The sequence below is a fragment of the Astyanax mexicanus genome, chromosome 6 (genome assembly GCF_023375975.1).
Source record: "Astyanax mexicanus isolate ESR-SI-001 chromosome 6, AstMex3_surface, whole genome shotgun sequence".
In the NCBI taxonomy this organism is placed as follows: Eukaryota; Metazoa; Chordata; class Actinopteri; order Characiformes; family Acestrorhamphidae; genus Astyanax; species Astyanax mexicanus.
The window spans coordinates 32,634,866-32,649,284 of record NC_064413.1 but is presented as its reverse complement, the minus strand read 5'-3'; the positions used below and the strand labels follow the sequence as shown (position 1 = coordinate 32,649,284).

The following is a 14,419-nucleotide window of genomic DNA, read 5'->3' as shown; positions in this document are numbered from 1 at the left end:
TCCACGCTCTGAAGCTCCAGCTCATCCCAAAGCACTCTTTTTTGTTTACTACATAATACCATGATGTGTCCTGTAAATGTTTATGAATATTTCATATTCTTTAATATTTAATGATGAGAAGGGCTTTCCTTGGTTTAAGGGTTATTTTCTACTATAAAACTTCTCTTCACACTCATGCATTTTCATTACAAAAAGTGAATCATTCTTTTACAGTATCACCATTATTTTATGAACCTAGATCAAACCCCAGACTGTATATAAACACACTATAGCCATTGTATGTGTGTGGCAATGAAACTTTGTTACATTAACATTATACATTTTGATTTCTAGGTTCGCCTGTTAATATATCTTATTAAGGAGGCTTTAACTCATCTTTTCTACAGAGCAGATTTTAATATTAGCAGGCTAGTTTGCTAGTGGCGTAGCTCAGATGTAACTGTTGTATAACAGAACTCACAGTAAACGCCTTGTTTCTTCCTTCTTAAGCCACGAGTAGGTGCTGCAGACCTCAGTTCAGTGCTGAGTAGGGACATGATTATTAGAAACAGAGGCATCTAAAGGCAGTGCTCGGTTTAAAAACCCTGAGCTCTTTAGTTTGACCTAATCTATTGCAGACATTTATTCATATACATTGTGTTTCTGTGTGCTGGATTTCATTACTCTTTTCGTGATAAATGTGACAGAAATAGACAGACTAGATTATTCACAGGTTCCTAATTAACCACCTAATTAACAGATATTTACCAAAATAAAATAGACGTGTTGGTAAAAAGTAAAACAATAATGGCAGGTTCACACTACGCAACTTTCATCACCAGCTCATGGTACCCTTCACATAACACAACTTGTCTTGCAATTAGGAATATTTCATTCACTGTGGTTTTCACACTACATCACAGAATAGTGAAAAAAGGTCACAAATTATAAAGAAAAAGTGGAGCTTTCACCAGGAGAAACATGCAACCAGTGTCTCTGGTCTCTAAGAAGATGTCTTATGATTAAGACAAACGAGAGATTTTTTTCAAAAATGTATGTCTGTAAGAAATGAGTGATACTGGCTGTTTGTTCGATGTTGGCTTTCAGAAACAAGAATAAGGTATAAAATAGGATAAAAACACACCGGCTTGTTATATAACTTCACCTTCAGCCTTTTCTTAACATATGTTTTGTGCTTCCTTTGGTTGTAGCTAGTCACTAACTTCCAGTCACAACAACTTTCACAGTAACAGATTTAAAGTGACAGAATACAATAAAACACAATCAAATACTTTTGAAATGCACACATTTTTAACGTTGTAAAAACTTTACATTTCAACCAATTCTTAACAGATTTTTTTTTTACAGTGTGACTCTTTACAGTATTATTAACACAAAGACAATCATTTCAACTACAAGTCGTTTATTATGTTGTTTACTAATGATTTGAAACATTTATGGCACTATATGGCACTATAAACACAAGAGAACTATAAAATATAACAAAATACAATTATATTGCCAAAAGTCATTTATAAGGTCAATAGTTTAAGAACAATAACCATAATACATCCTGATTAGCATGACCAGTCTTACCAGCATGGCCTCAAGTTTTATACACTGAACATTGATATTCCATTTTAAAAAAGAATAAATAAAATTAATTTCACAGTAATATAAACCCCTTGCATGGTTCAAATATGGCATTGCCACCATACCACAAAGAGACTATGGCTTTTAAAAAGTACAACCCCAAATAAATAAAGCAATGGCACAATTGTTCTCATATACTCTCTCAAACAACCTGTTGAAAAATTCATGCACATATTCTGACAGACAATACAAACACTGCCATTATCTGAACACTAACAGACAAACCCTAAATTTTGTCATTAATATGTGAGGTCAGAAGGCCATTTTTAGCATGTTTTCTTTAAGCAGTGCTTTTTCTGGGATATTAAATGTTCATGTGTCATTAGCAAGAGTCATTAAACAGTTAAACAACTACAGACTTGAAGGAGAGTGAGGAGTGTTGTTTGTGATTATCAAAAAGATATGATCAGACAACCAACAGCTTCAAAAGCTTCAATGCGCTGGCCTCTCCACCTGTTAAGCACCTTTGCTATTGTAAATGACTTACACCATCAAAGTGCTCTATATTACCTGATCTCATTTGCTAATTGATGTCTAGGTGTTCTTTGTGGAACATTATGAATTAAATGTGGAGCTGGATTTGTGTTATTCTCTCAAATCCATTGATTCATGGCTTTAGAGCAATGAATATAAAATACTGCTACATAATGCACCAATATTTGGGTGCCAACACTGCCAACACACACACACACACACACATTCAGTTTCTCTCACAAACACACACACCATATAACAAAGGCATTTTACCATAGCCTTCCCGCTTTAAAGATCCCCTTATATCACTGGACATTTTTTGCTTCTTTTTTCCAAAATGATTTCGGAAACACTGTACTAAGATCACGACAGAGTACAAATCCACAGTTCACCACAGATGTCATAAAATACAAAGCTCATAAAAAGAACAGCATCTAGTCAAACCAACAGGTAAAACTCTTTAAAGCACTCTTCAGTGGTTTCCTCCCGCGTTTGGCTTGTTTTATTGTTTAAAAAAAAGAAAGATTTGCTCCTCAGAGCTCGTCTTCTCTCATAGCTTTGCTTCAGTTTGTGTCTTTGGACGTTTCAGTTCTCGTCATTGCACTGTCCCTTTTTAGACCTTGTTTTCTCTTCATGTCCGGTCTACTCTCCACTGCTTTCTATGCCACCAGAGTCTGAAGACTATCTGGAACAGTGGACATTAGGCTGTATTCCAGGAGGGGAAAGGGCACTGTGCCCCCCCATCTCTGCGCTCCAGGCTACGAGCCCTCCTTGCCTTCAGGGCTCTCTGTGGGGGTGGGGGGCTCCTCTGAGCTTGGAGACTGAGCCCCTGGCCCATCTGAGGGAGAAATGAAGAGAGAGAGAGAGAGAGAAAGATGGCTTAACTGCTGGTGCATTTTTTTTTTGAACTACAAAATAGGGGTTTTTCTACTTGAATGGACTCTAATAAGTACAGAACATTTTTTAATCATTTTACTTAGAGCTCCTTTATACCTCCTTTAAAAACAGTTCTCTAAAGAGTCAACGTGTTTCTCCTATAAAATTGTTGTAGCCTAATATTTAAATAAAAGGTTGCATTTTGTGTAAAAAGGAATTTAAGCAGTTACCTGTAAGGGACAATTCAGCCAGTTTGAGAGAAAGGTCAGGGGCGACCCCGGCAGGCGAGCCCAGGATATCTGGCAGCGCATTACGACGACCAGATCGGCCCGAGGAGGCAAAATCCAACACTGGCTCCAGTTCCGTCATCTCTGTAAGACACATAAAGATACACAGCCATGAAAAACAGAAAGAGAGAAAAAAATTACAACATAAGAAACTAAAGCAAAGCACATCTACTGTGTTTATCATGTTCCTGAGATAATTAGTTAATAAGCAGTCAGTGAAGAATTAGGCATGCATGTTCTTAAACGTAAATACACGATCCGGCTGATAAGCATGTTATTAATATCAGTAACAGGCCAAGTACAAATAGAAAAAGCAGTGTCTCTGATCATTTCCAATATATTTATCAAATCCAAGCTAAAAAAAAATATATATGTAAGTCATTTATTTTTGTAAAACTACGCTAATGACTATGCAGTGGCATGCAAAATCCTGTCCACAGTGAAAAGGTCTGTCACTGTGAATAGAAGATGAATTGGTCTCCAAAAAAGACATAAACATTATTTCAACATTTAAACCAAGATAATATGTTTGTTCTGTACAATTCTAAAGTAAAAAAAGTAAGAATCAAATAATAATAAGCAATAATAAACAATCTTGACTCTTCAAACCTTGACCTAAGAATTGGCAACTATTGACTTTTCTAAGCAGCTGCCTAACACTAATTAAAATATTTGATGGCCATTTGAAGTGGGCAATATGACACTAATATCACAATAATTCTGAGTATTTTTGCAATAATAATAATCTTAGTGATATGACAAAACAGATTTTTTAAAAATAATTTCAAGAATATACAAGACTACTGCAACACAATCAATATGAATATTTTAAATAGACCAGTTTTATACATTCAGTAGAAACTAAATATATATAAATGTTTTATAAAGAGTAACTTACTAAGACCCTGATTTTGTATAAAATAATAAAAGATAGTAAAAAATGTAACAAAAACAATGTAACAGGTGCAGCATATTTAGTGAATGCATATAAACTGTAAACAGACAACAATATGGTACACCCCTAATACTCCTAATATTTGATTTAAATTGTTTATTTGAGTTTAATATACCCAGTTATATTGTTTGTTACCACAATAGATAATAGTTTAGGTTAAATGGATGAACTACCTTTTCTGCAGGATTACTGCTAGAAAGGTAAAATTCCTGTTTTACTGCAAAAGGGCTTGCAGAAGAAGATTTAGCTGACTGTAGTTCTGCTGCAGTTCTGTTCTTTTGAAGAGTCATCATAAGAATAGCTTTCCTGCATCCTTACCACACAATTCAGCATCAGATTTCAAACAAACATACCTTTGGAAACATGTCCTGTAGACCGATGAAGTTAAAATATTTTGGCCATAATAAGCTAAAGCATGTTTGGAGAAAAAAAGATCCAGAATATAATGAAAAGAACCCCTTAGCTGTTAATGAGTGCTTTGGGCCTGTAATAAAGTAATAATAATGTAATAAAAACATTATGAGGTTTTCTCTAGACAAAAATCTGCTGAATTGAATAAATATTATCAAAACAAACCTTACTGTAAATTCCAGACAGATAGACCTAGAGAGTGGCCTTTTTCAGCCACTAGAGGGAGAGAGAGGGTGGGCTTGAACATTACATCCCGTCACACCCGAGGACTGTCTTTATTATATAAGCATATATTTTTATGCTTGACCCATCTCACTCTCTCTTCAGGCTAAAGGCTCTACTCTGCCCAACACAGAACCACAGCACCACAGCATCTCAGTACCACAGCATCACCATCCCACAGCATTACTGTACCACAGCATTACAGCATTTAACTGCCAGAGCACCACAGAACCAAAGCATCATCATGCCACAGCATCGCAGTACCACAGCTTCACCATACCACAGCATTACTGTACCACAGCATCACAGCATTTAACTGCCAGAGCACCACAGAACCACAGCACCACAGTACCAAAGCATCATCATGCCACAGCATCGCAGTACCACAGCTTCACCATACCACAGCATTACTGTACCACAGCATCACAGCATTTAACTGCTAGAGCACCATAGTACCACAGTACCACATAATTATCATACCACAGCATTATAGTACCACAGCATCACAGCATTACAGTACCAGAGCACCACAGTACCACAGCGTCATCATTCCACAGCATCACAGCATTACAATACCAGAGCACTAAAGTACCACAACATAATCATACCACAGCATTATAGTACCACAGCATCACAGCCTTACAGTACCACAGCAATACAGTACCAGAGCACTAAAATACCACAGCATCATCATTTCACAGCATCACAGAATTACAGTACCAGAGCACCACAGTACCACAGCATGATCATACCACAGCATTACAGTACCACAGCATCACAGCATAACAGTACCACAGCATCACAGCCTTACCACAGCAATACAGTACCAGAGCACCACAGTACCACAGCATAATCATACCACAGCATTACAGTACCACAGCATCACAGCATAACAGTACCACAGCATCACAGCCTTACCACAGCAATACAGTACCAGAGCACCACAGTACCACAGCATAATCATACCACAGCATTACAGTACCACAGCATCACAGCATAACAGTACCACAGCATCACAGCCTTACCACAGCAATACAGTACCAGAGCACCACAGTACCACAGCATTACAGTACCACAGCATCACAGCCTTACAGTACCACAGCAATACAGTACCAGAGCACCACAGTACCACACCATCATAATACCGCAGCATTACAGTGCTACAGCATCACAGCATTACATTTCCACAGCATCACATTTCCACAGCATCACAGTATCACAGCACCACAATACCACAGCATCATCATACCACACCATTACAGTACCACAGCATCACAGCATTACATTACCACAGCATTAAAGCATTACAGTACCTGAGCAACACAGTATCACAGCACCACAATACCACAGCATCACAGTAATAGAGCATCACATCCTCACAGCATCACAATACCCCACAACCACAGCACCATAGTACCACAGCATCACAATACCACAGCATCACAATACCACAGCATCACACTACCACAGCATCACAATACCACAGCATCACAATACCACAGCATCATAGTACCACAGTATCACAATACCACATCAAACTACCACAGCATCACTATACCACAGCATCATAGTACCACAGTATCACAATACCACAACATCAAACTACCACAGCATCACAATACCACAGCATAACAATATCACAGCCTCACAACCTCACATTACCACCTCACAATACCACTGCATCACACTACCACAGCATCAAACTACCACAGCATCAAACTACCACAGCATCATAGTACCACAGTATCACAATACCACAACATCAAACTACCACAGCATCATAGTACCACAGTATCACAATACCACAACATCAAACTACCACAGCATCACAATACTACAGCATAACAATATCACAGCATCACAACCTCACATTACCACAACATCACAATACCACAGCATCACACTACCACAGCATCACACTACCACAGCATCACAATACCACATTACCACATCACAATACCACAGCATCACAATACCACATTACCACATCACAATACCACAGCATCAAACTACCACAGCATCATAGTACCACAGCATCACACTACCACAGCATCACACTACCACAGCATCACAATACCACATTACCACATCATAATACCACAGCATCAAACTACCACAGCATCATAGTACCACAGTATCACAATACCACAACATCACAATACCACAACATCACAATACCACAGCATCACACTACCACAGCATCACAATACCACAGCATAACAATATCACAGCCTCACAACCTCACATTACCAAAACACAATACCACAGCATCACAATACCACAACATCAAACTACCACAGCATCACAATACCACAGCATCATAGTACCACAGTATCACAATACCACAACATCAAACTACCACAGCATCACAATACCACAGCATAACAATATCACAGCCTCACAACCTCACATTACCACAACATCACAATACCACAGCATCACACTACCACAGCATCACAATACCACAGCATCAAACTACCACAGCATCATAGTACCACAGTATCACAATACCACAACATCACAATACCACAACATCACAATACCACAGCATCACACTACCACAGCATCACAATACCACAGCATCACAATACCACATTACCACATCATAATACCACAGCATCAAACTACCACAGCATCATAGTACCACAGTATCACAATACCACAACATCACAATACCACAACATCACAATACCACAGCATCACACTACCACAGCATCACAATACCACAGCATAACAATATCACAGCCTCACAACCTCACATTACCAAAACACAATACCACAGCATCACAATACCACAGCATCAAACTACCACAGCATCACAATACCACAGCATCATAGTACCACAGTATCACAATACCACAACATCAAACTACCACAGCATCACAATACCACAGCATAACAATATCACAGCCTCACAACCTCACATTACCACATCACAATACCACAGCATCACACTACCACAGCATCACAATACCACAGCATCAAACTACCACAGCATCATAGTACCACAGAATCACAATACCACAACATCACAATACCACAACATCACAATACCACAGCATCACACTACCACAGCATCACAATACCACAGCATCAAACTACCACAGCATCACAATACCACAGCATCATAGTACCACAGTATCACAATACCACAACATCAAACTACCACAGCATCACAATACCACAGCATAACAATATCACAGCCTCACAACCTCACATTACCACAACATCACAATACCACAGCATCACACTACCACAGCATCACAATACCACAGCATCAAACTACCACAGCATCATAGTACCACAGTATCACAATACCACAACATCACAATACTACAACAGCAAACTACCACAGCATCATAGTACCACAGTATCACAATACCACAACATCACAATACCACAACATCACAATACCACAACATCACAATACCACAACATCACACTACCACAGCATCATAGTACCACAGTATCACAATACCACAACACCAAACTACCACAACATCACAATACTACAGCATAACAATATCACAGCCTCACAACCTCACATTACCACAACATCACAATACCACAGCATCACAATACCACAGCATCACAATACCACAGCATCACAATATCACATTACCACATCACAATACCACAGCATCACAATACCACAACAGGCCAGTGTATAAATCTGTGAGTCTCCCAAAATGCTCACTGCTGTCTGCCTCTGCCTGCCTGCAGTCACCATGGCAACAACAAGGGATCACCTACAGGCTACTGCATGGCAACAGGTAATCTCTTCTGACAAATACCTCTTCCGTTTTTTGTCCGCTCTGTGTGTTCTGTATAATCGGTTCTGGGAATGCAAGTACATGAAAATGTCTTTGAACCGCTGTCTCTGTCTGCCTTCAGCTGCAGCTCTTCATCACAAGCACCACTCCAACAGTTTAGTCATCAACCACAGCTACCTGCTGCTGTTTAACACAGACACACACACTTACACACACTCAACTCCAAATAAAGTGCCAGAACTTAGAGGGATCTGAGTCACGAGAAGTTGTGCTGAACTGACCCAGACATGACAGAAGTTCTATCCTGTCTTACACAATGTAAAAACATTTGATGTTAGTTTTAAGAACCTTGTACACTATACCAGTGTATTGCTAAACTTCCATGCCAACATAAAGGATGCATCAGAACATAGGGGCATTTCAAATGAACATGTTTTTATTCGTATGTCAAGGAAGAAGAAATGAGTTCTAACAGGTTTACTTTTAGTAGCTTATTAGTGGCATGAACTTTAACTAGTATGGAAGATATATATATATATATATATATATATATATATATATATATATATATATATATATATATATATATATATATATATATATATATATATGTGTGTGTATTTTTTTATATGGCTTAATTAATTTTTTAGATTCACAGTTGCAATATTTTCCAAATCTGTCAGGGTACCACAGAGTTTAATATAGCGGTAATAGACTCATGCTTCCTGAGTGCTGCTTAAATAGATTTAATTGTTTTGTTTGCTTTCCATCCTTTAATTGCCCCAAAGGGAACCAAACGCAATTAACCAGACAGAAACCACATTTCCAGGAGGAAAACTTACTGTTTATTAATATTGGATATATTTTGAAATGTTCTTAGAGAACAAACCGAGGGACCCAACAAATTACCAACATTTTATTGAAATGTGTGTGTGTCTATGTGTGTGTGTTTTCTTTTACTTGTATTGATAAATAAAAAAAGAAAACTCATTTCAATAAAATTGTGTCATTTGTTTAAAATGTATTGGGACACCTGCACATTCATAGCTTCTTCCCTTAAAGGTTTTATCCTGCTTTTATTGAAGTGATTGTCTCTACTGCCCAGAGAATGCTGTCTACATGATGTGTGTGTATCTGCACATCAGTTAAATTAATTCATTAGAAGGGATGTCTACAAACACGCGGGCATACAGAGTGTGGTTTCTCAGTAGACAATGTTACACCAGTAATTCACTCAATTTCGTGATGCTGTTGTTTTTTTAATATCCAAAAACATGTATAAAATGTATAAAACATGTATAAAACATTTATAATGGGCATTTAATGGGCAAGTACAACACCTAATTTATTATCTGATGATTCACATTGTCACCTCAGTGTTTTATCTGCCTTCCTGTTTATTTATTCTCCCCTGCACATGGTCTGTGTTCCTCCATGTTTTCGCCTTAAGAGTTTTCACCTGTAGTCATGTATAGCTAAACCCCCTGAATACCTTGTGTTTCCTGTCCCCTTATGTATATATAGCCCCTTTTTTAGTGTTAGTTTGTCCTTATATTGTTCTTATACGTTTCTACGTCCATTGGTGGTTTTCCTTAGTTTTCCTTAGTTTCCTTAGTTTCTAGTCTCGTTTCTATGGTTTGTTTATCTCGTTTTATTTCTGTTTTGGCTTTCTGATAGTTTTTTATAAACTACTCTGCTCTCTGCGTCCTCTCCTTGCCTTGCTGCACCGCACCGTGACACATATGAAGAGCACAACTCATATGCCATGTTTCACGCCCCTCGTCATGTTTCACAATGAAATGTGGAAAACCAACAATAATGTACTACACGTGACTTCATTAGGTCTCTTGTAATAATTTAATCTGTTTATTTTGTTTAAATTTTAAATAATTGCTGTGATTAGGCCTGTCACGATAATAATTTTTTGTGGACGATATATTGTCCCAGAAACTATTGCGATACCTGATATTTTTGTCATTTTAAGACTATTAAATGCCACTGACATAACGATAACAGAATTGCACAAAAAAAAGGAATTATACATTTTTTAATGATAGCAAAAATGTAAATAATCAGTTATTATAATTAGTTTGGGAATTATATACTTATTTCTACACCTTCTTTAGTCCACTCTGTGTGTATGGTGTCACAGTTATCGAAGCATGACTGGCTAAAATACTGTTTACTGTAATATATGTGAACAAACATACAAATAAACACAATAGACGATATCACGATTATCAAAAATGTTTGAGGTCATGTTCATTTATTGTTCGATAAATCGATATTGTAATTATTGTGACAGGCCTAGCTGTGATTATGCTGATCTTTTAAAAGCATTAATTAAAACCCATAATTAAAGTTAGTTTTAAAGCAACATTCTTCTACAAGCTCACATGACCTGCTCACAATGAAATTGACAATAAAAATGTAAATGCCACAGTAACATTTCTAGGGTAGAATAAAGTCAAATATCTAAGGCAGAATAAGGGTGCACTTTATAACCAGAAGCAGTGAAATAACTTCAAAATAATGTATTTTTTTTTACCTTATTCTGTGCCTCTATAGAAACTTATCATATTGTTTTGAGTCTACTTACAATCACTCGGGGCAAAAAAGGATTTCTTTGCAGTTAAGAATCAGAAATTTTTAATGGTGTGTAGCCTATATATATTTTTTAGAAATGTACTGATCACAGCACCTGATTCCACTAGCTTTACCTTTTCCCTCATCTGTCTCTATTCTCTATTTTTCTGTAGTCCTATCTTTCTCCTGCTGGGAAGGCTCCCTGTGTAGGACTCGGGAAGCTTTATAAACCATTTTGAATGAAGCTAGAGGATTATGGATGAGAGGATGCGGTAGAGTGGATCCCCTGCCCTGAAGAACAGATTGGTACACCCATCTCTGTTTGCACTTTACACAGTTTTTTCTTTCCCCTCTTATATACCAAAAGCCTTAACCTGAATACTGAGCAGCCATTCTAATCGTAATAATCAACAGCAACATTGCAGTATATCTTAGAAATATAGGGAGAATATAAACTATGGCTGAAAACAGGCACTGATCTACATCGCTAAAACTGCTAAATTAAACTAATGTAATGTATATTACTGGGGCATCTGTGATGTGCAGGGTTTGGGTAAAATTTCTGTTACTGTAAATAATTAAGTATGTTAAAGGTGAACTGATATTTTAGAACTCTCTGCCATGGAGCTTCAAAACATAACAGAACTGATGCACCATGAAGAGACAGGTAGAGTGTATATCCTGCCCACAGAAAACACTGATAGGTCTACTGAAGGTGAGGAGGGACCAATAAGGACATTCTCTGTCCCACTCTTCATACATCTGTAACTCATTCCATCTGTCTCGCTTGACAGTTGCATGAGAGGTGGGATGTCTGTTTCTTGTTTCTAAGCTTTTTTATTATATATTATAAACTCTGTCCCAACAATCAGCAGCTATGGGCTTCTCTAAGTTGCTGAGCCCTCTGAACATTTAAAAATACAGCAAAGCATTTCAAGAAGCCGCAAATTGAGGAGAAATTGTAGCAGAGAGGTTGAGATCTGGAGATTACGAAAATGTTTAGAGAAGACTGCTCATAGGATTGTTAGAAGAATTAATGTATAACTTCACTTTGAGTGCAAAAGGCCAAAGATTTGGAAGACCAGTGTTGGTGCAATATTCCATTTTGCAGCAGAAATGCCTACACAAATATGACCTTCATGAAAGAGACATCACAAGAAAAGAATTCCTGCATTCTCACCACAACAAAGACTTTTTAAAAGTAACAAGACTCAGATGATAGTGAATTCTGACCATGCAGAGAGAGCTAGCTTTTTTACTTTTTGTCTTTTTAAAAATGTAAAAGGTGGAAATATGTAAAATATTATAAAATGTATTTTTGCTTAAAATATCTAAAAGAAAACCAGGTCCTTTTTATTTTTTACATAGCTATTTAAAGTGATCAAATATTTGACCAGGTGCACCAATTTTCTTTAAGAGAAATCAGAAATCAGTAAATATTTTGTCACAAAATGCTTTATGCATAATATGTTTTTTTGTTAATGTACGTTACACTTTAAATAAAAATGAAATTGTAATAAAGCAAAACTAACAGGATTTTGAAGAAAAGCCCATAAAATCTAAACAAAAGTATTGGGATAATCAAGGGTATTAAAAAGAGTTAAAGCAACTGTCTCTACTGTCCAGGGTCATTGGCTTTCTAATAGATTTATAATAGATTGCTGTGAGTATTGATTGATTGTAATCAGTGACTAGAAGCTTAGTGAAGTCCTAAAAGCCTAGAGGTCTAGGTAATTCCCTCCCTGCATCAGAAGCCATGGCTGCTTTTGGTTATTCTAATGCTGCCAAAGTTTTTAGCAGCTAGTTTAACAGCATCTGTGAAGAGCTTAGTAATAATTAAACATGTCACTGTGAGTTTTTCCCCAGAGGTGTGAAGGGGTTGCTTCGGAGCACTGTTCTGTACACCTGCTCTGTACTAAGATATAATTCATCAGTGAGTTTTTATTCTTAATGGGAGAGCAGCAAAAAGAACCATATCCTGACTACTGGTTCACCCAAAGACATGTGTGAGACACCAAGGTCAACTAGACAAAGCTTTTTAGTCTGATAAGACCAAAATTGCGCTTTTTGGACGTAAGACTAGACCCTACAATTTAATTTAAAAGAAAACATGATTATACTGTTTAAATACCTGCAACATCATTTTAACACTGATGATAACACAGATGCTCTTTCAGTTACTATAGTGATGTTGCCTAGAATTTCCTACAATTCATTCCATCACAATCTGTTATTTCCTACAGCAGCATCCTGCTAACATTGAGGACTTCTGATAAGCCACTGATATTAAAACCAACACAAATTAATATGTCATTGCTGTCATGCAATAAAGCTCTGAAATAGCAGATGTAAAGGAGAAGGAAATAAAATCTTAATTTTCAATGGAAGTAATTGTGACTTCTGACACAACAGCTCACCAACATTACCACCATGAACCTACACCATATAAAACACTCTGTCCATCTGCTCTGAGAAATGTTTAATCACAAAATGCTGCAACACAAAAGTCATTATTCTCTTTTGTCTTGTGTTTTATGTAATTTCTTTGGGTGAATAAACCACTATTATAATTTAATTTTAACAAAAGTAAAACTAATATCAAACGCAACATCAACAAATCAGTACTCTAAAAACAGTAAATCCAAAATTCATAACCCAGTTCAGCGCTACAGAGCACTAAAATAAATGACCTACTATTTTAATTTAATCAGAGACCCACTAAACATATAAAACCCTGAGAGCATTTGTCCTTAATAGAGGGTAAATTATATTTATTTGGAGAAGAGCACTGTGGAGCAGAAACAGCAATACTGATGGCCATCACTGTCAGGAGTGGCCACAAAAGCTCAGCAGAAGCGTTGTGTAAGAAGCAGGGCTGTGACAGACTCTGGGTGACAGTGGAAGTAAACACAGAGCACAGCAGCCTCAGGGGATGGATTCTCCAACTGATCTAACTGGACCACTGCAGTTTCACGGTGGGATTATGTTCACTGGACAATCCAAAGCAGGATTCACCACAGCAGCTTCAGTAATCAACATATCCTGACTGATACACTCTTATAAACTTAAGAGCAAAGGGTTACTTAAATGATTGGAAGGAGCATTTCTGGTTCTTATATAGAACGATGTTTGTAATTGCTATAAACAAAAATATTGATATTGTATAAATGTTAATTTCATGCTACTGATCAGAAACTGGGAAA

At 37.2% G+C, this 14,419-nt stretch overlaps 1 protein-coding gene and 1 long non-coding RNA gene across 3 annotated transcripts in view; one reads left to right on the top strand and one right to left on the bottom strand.

The window, feature by feature from the left end:
* Positions 1–14,419, top strand: part of ptprub (protein tyrosine phosphatase receptor type Ub) — a 595,528-nt gene that overhangs the window by 564,475 nt on the left and 16,634 nt on the right. The gene's annotated exons all lie outside the window — the stretch shown is intronic.
* LOC125802468 (uncharacterized) lies at positions 5,023–8,807 on the bottom strand. Of its 2 annotated transcripts, none has more exons than XR_007439598.1 (2): positions 6,736–8,807; positions 5,023–6,522 (listed from the first exon to the last, which is right to left on the bottom strand). It is a non-coding gene; the product is annotated as an uncharacterized LOC125802468 (long non-coding RNA). The 2 variants fall into 2 exon arrangements; XR_007439599.1 differs by having other exon boundaries at positions 7,023–8,807.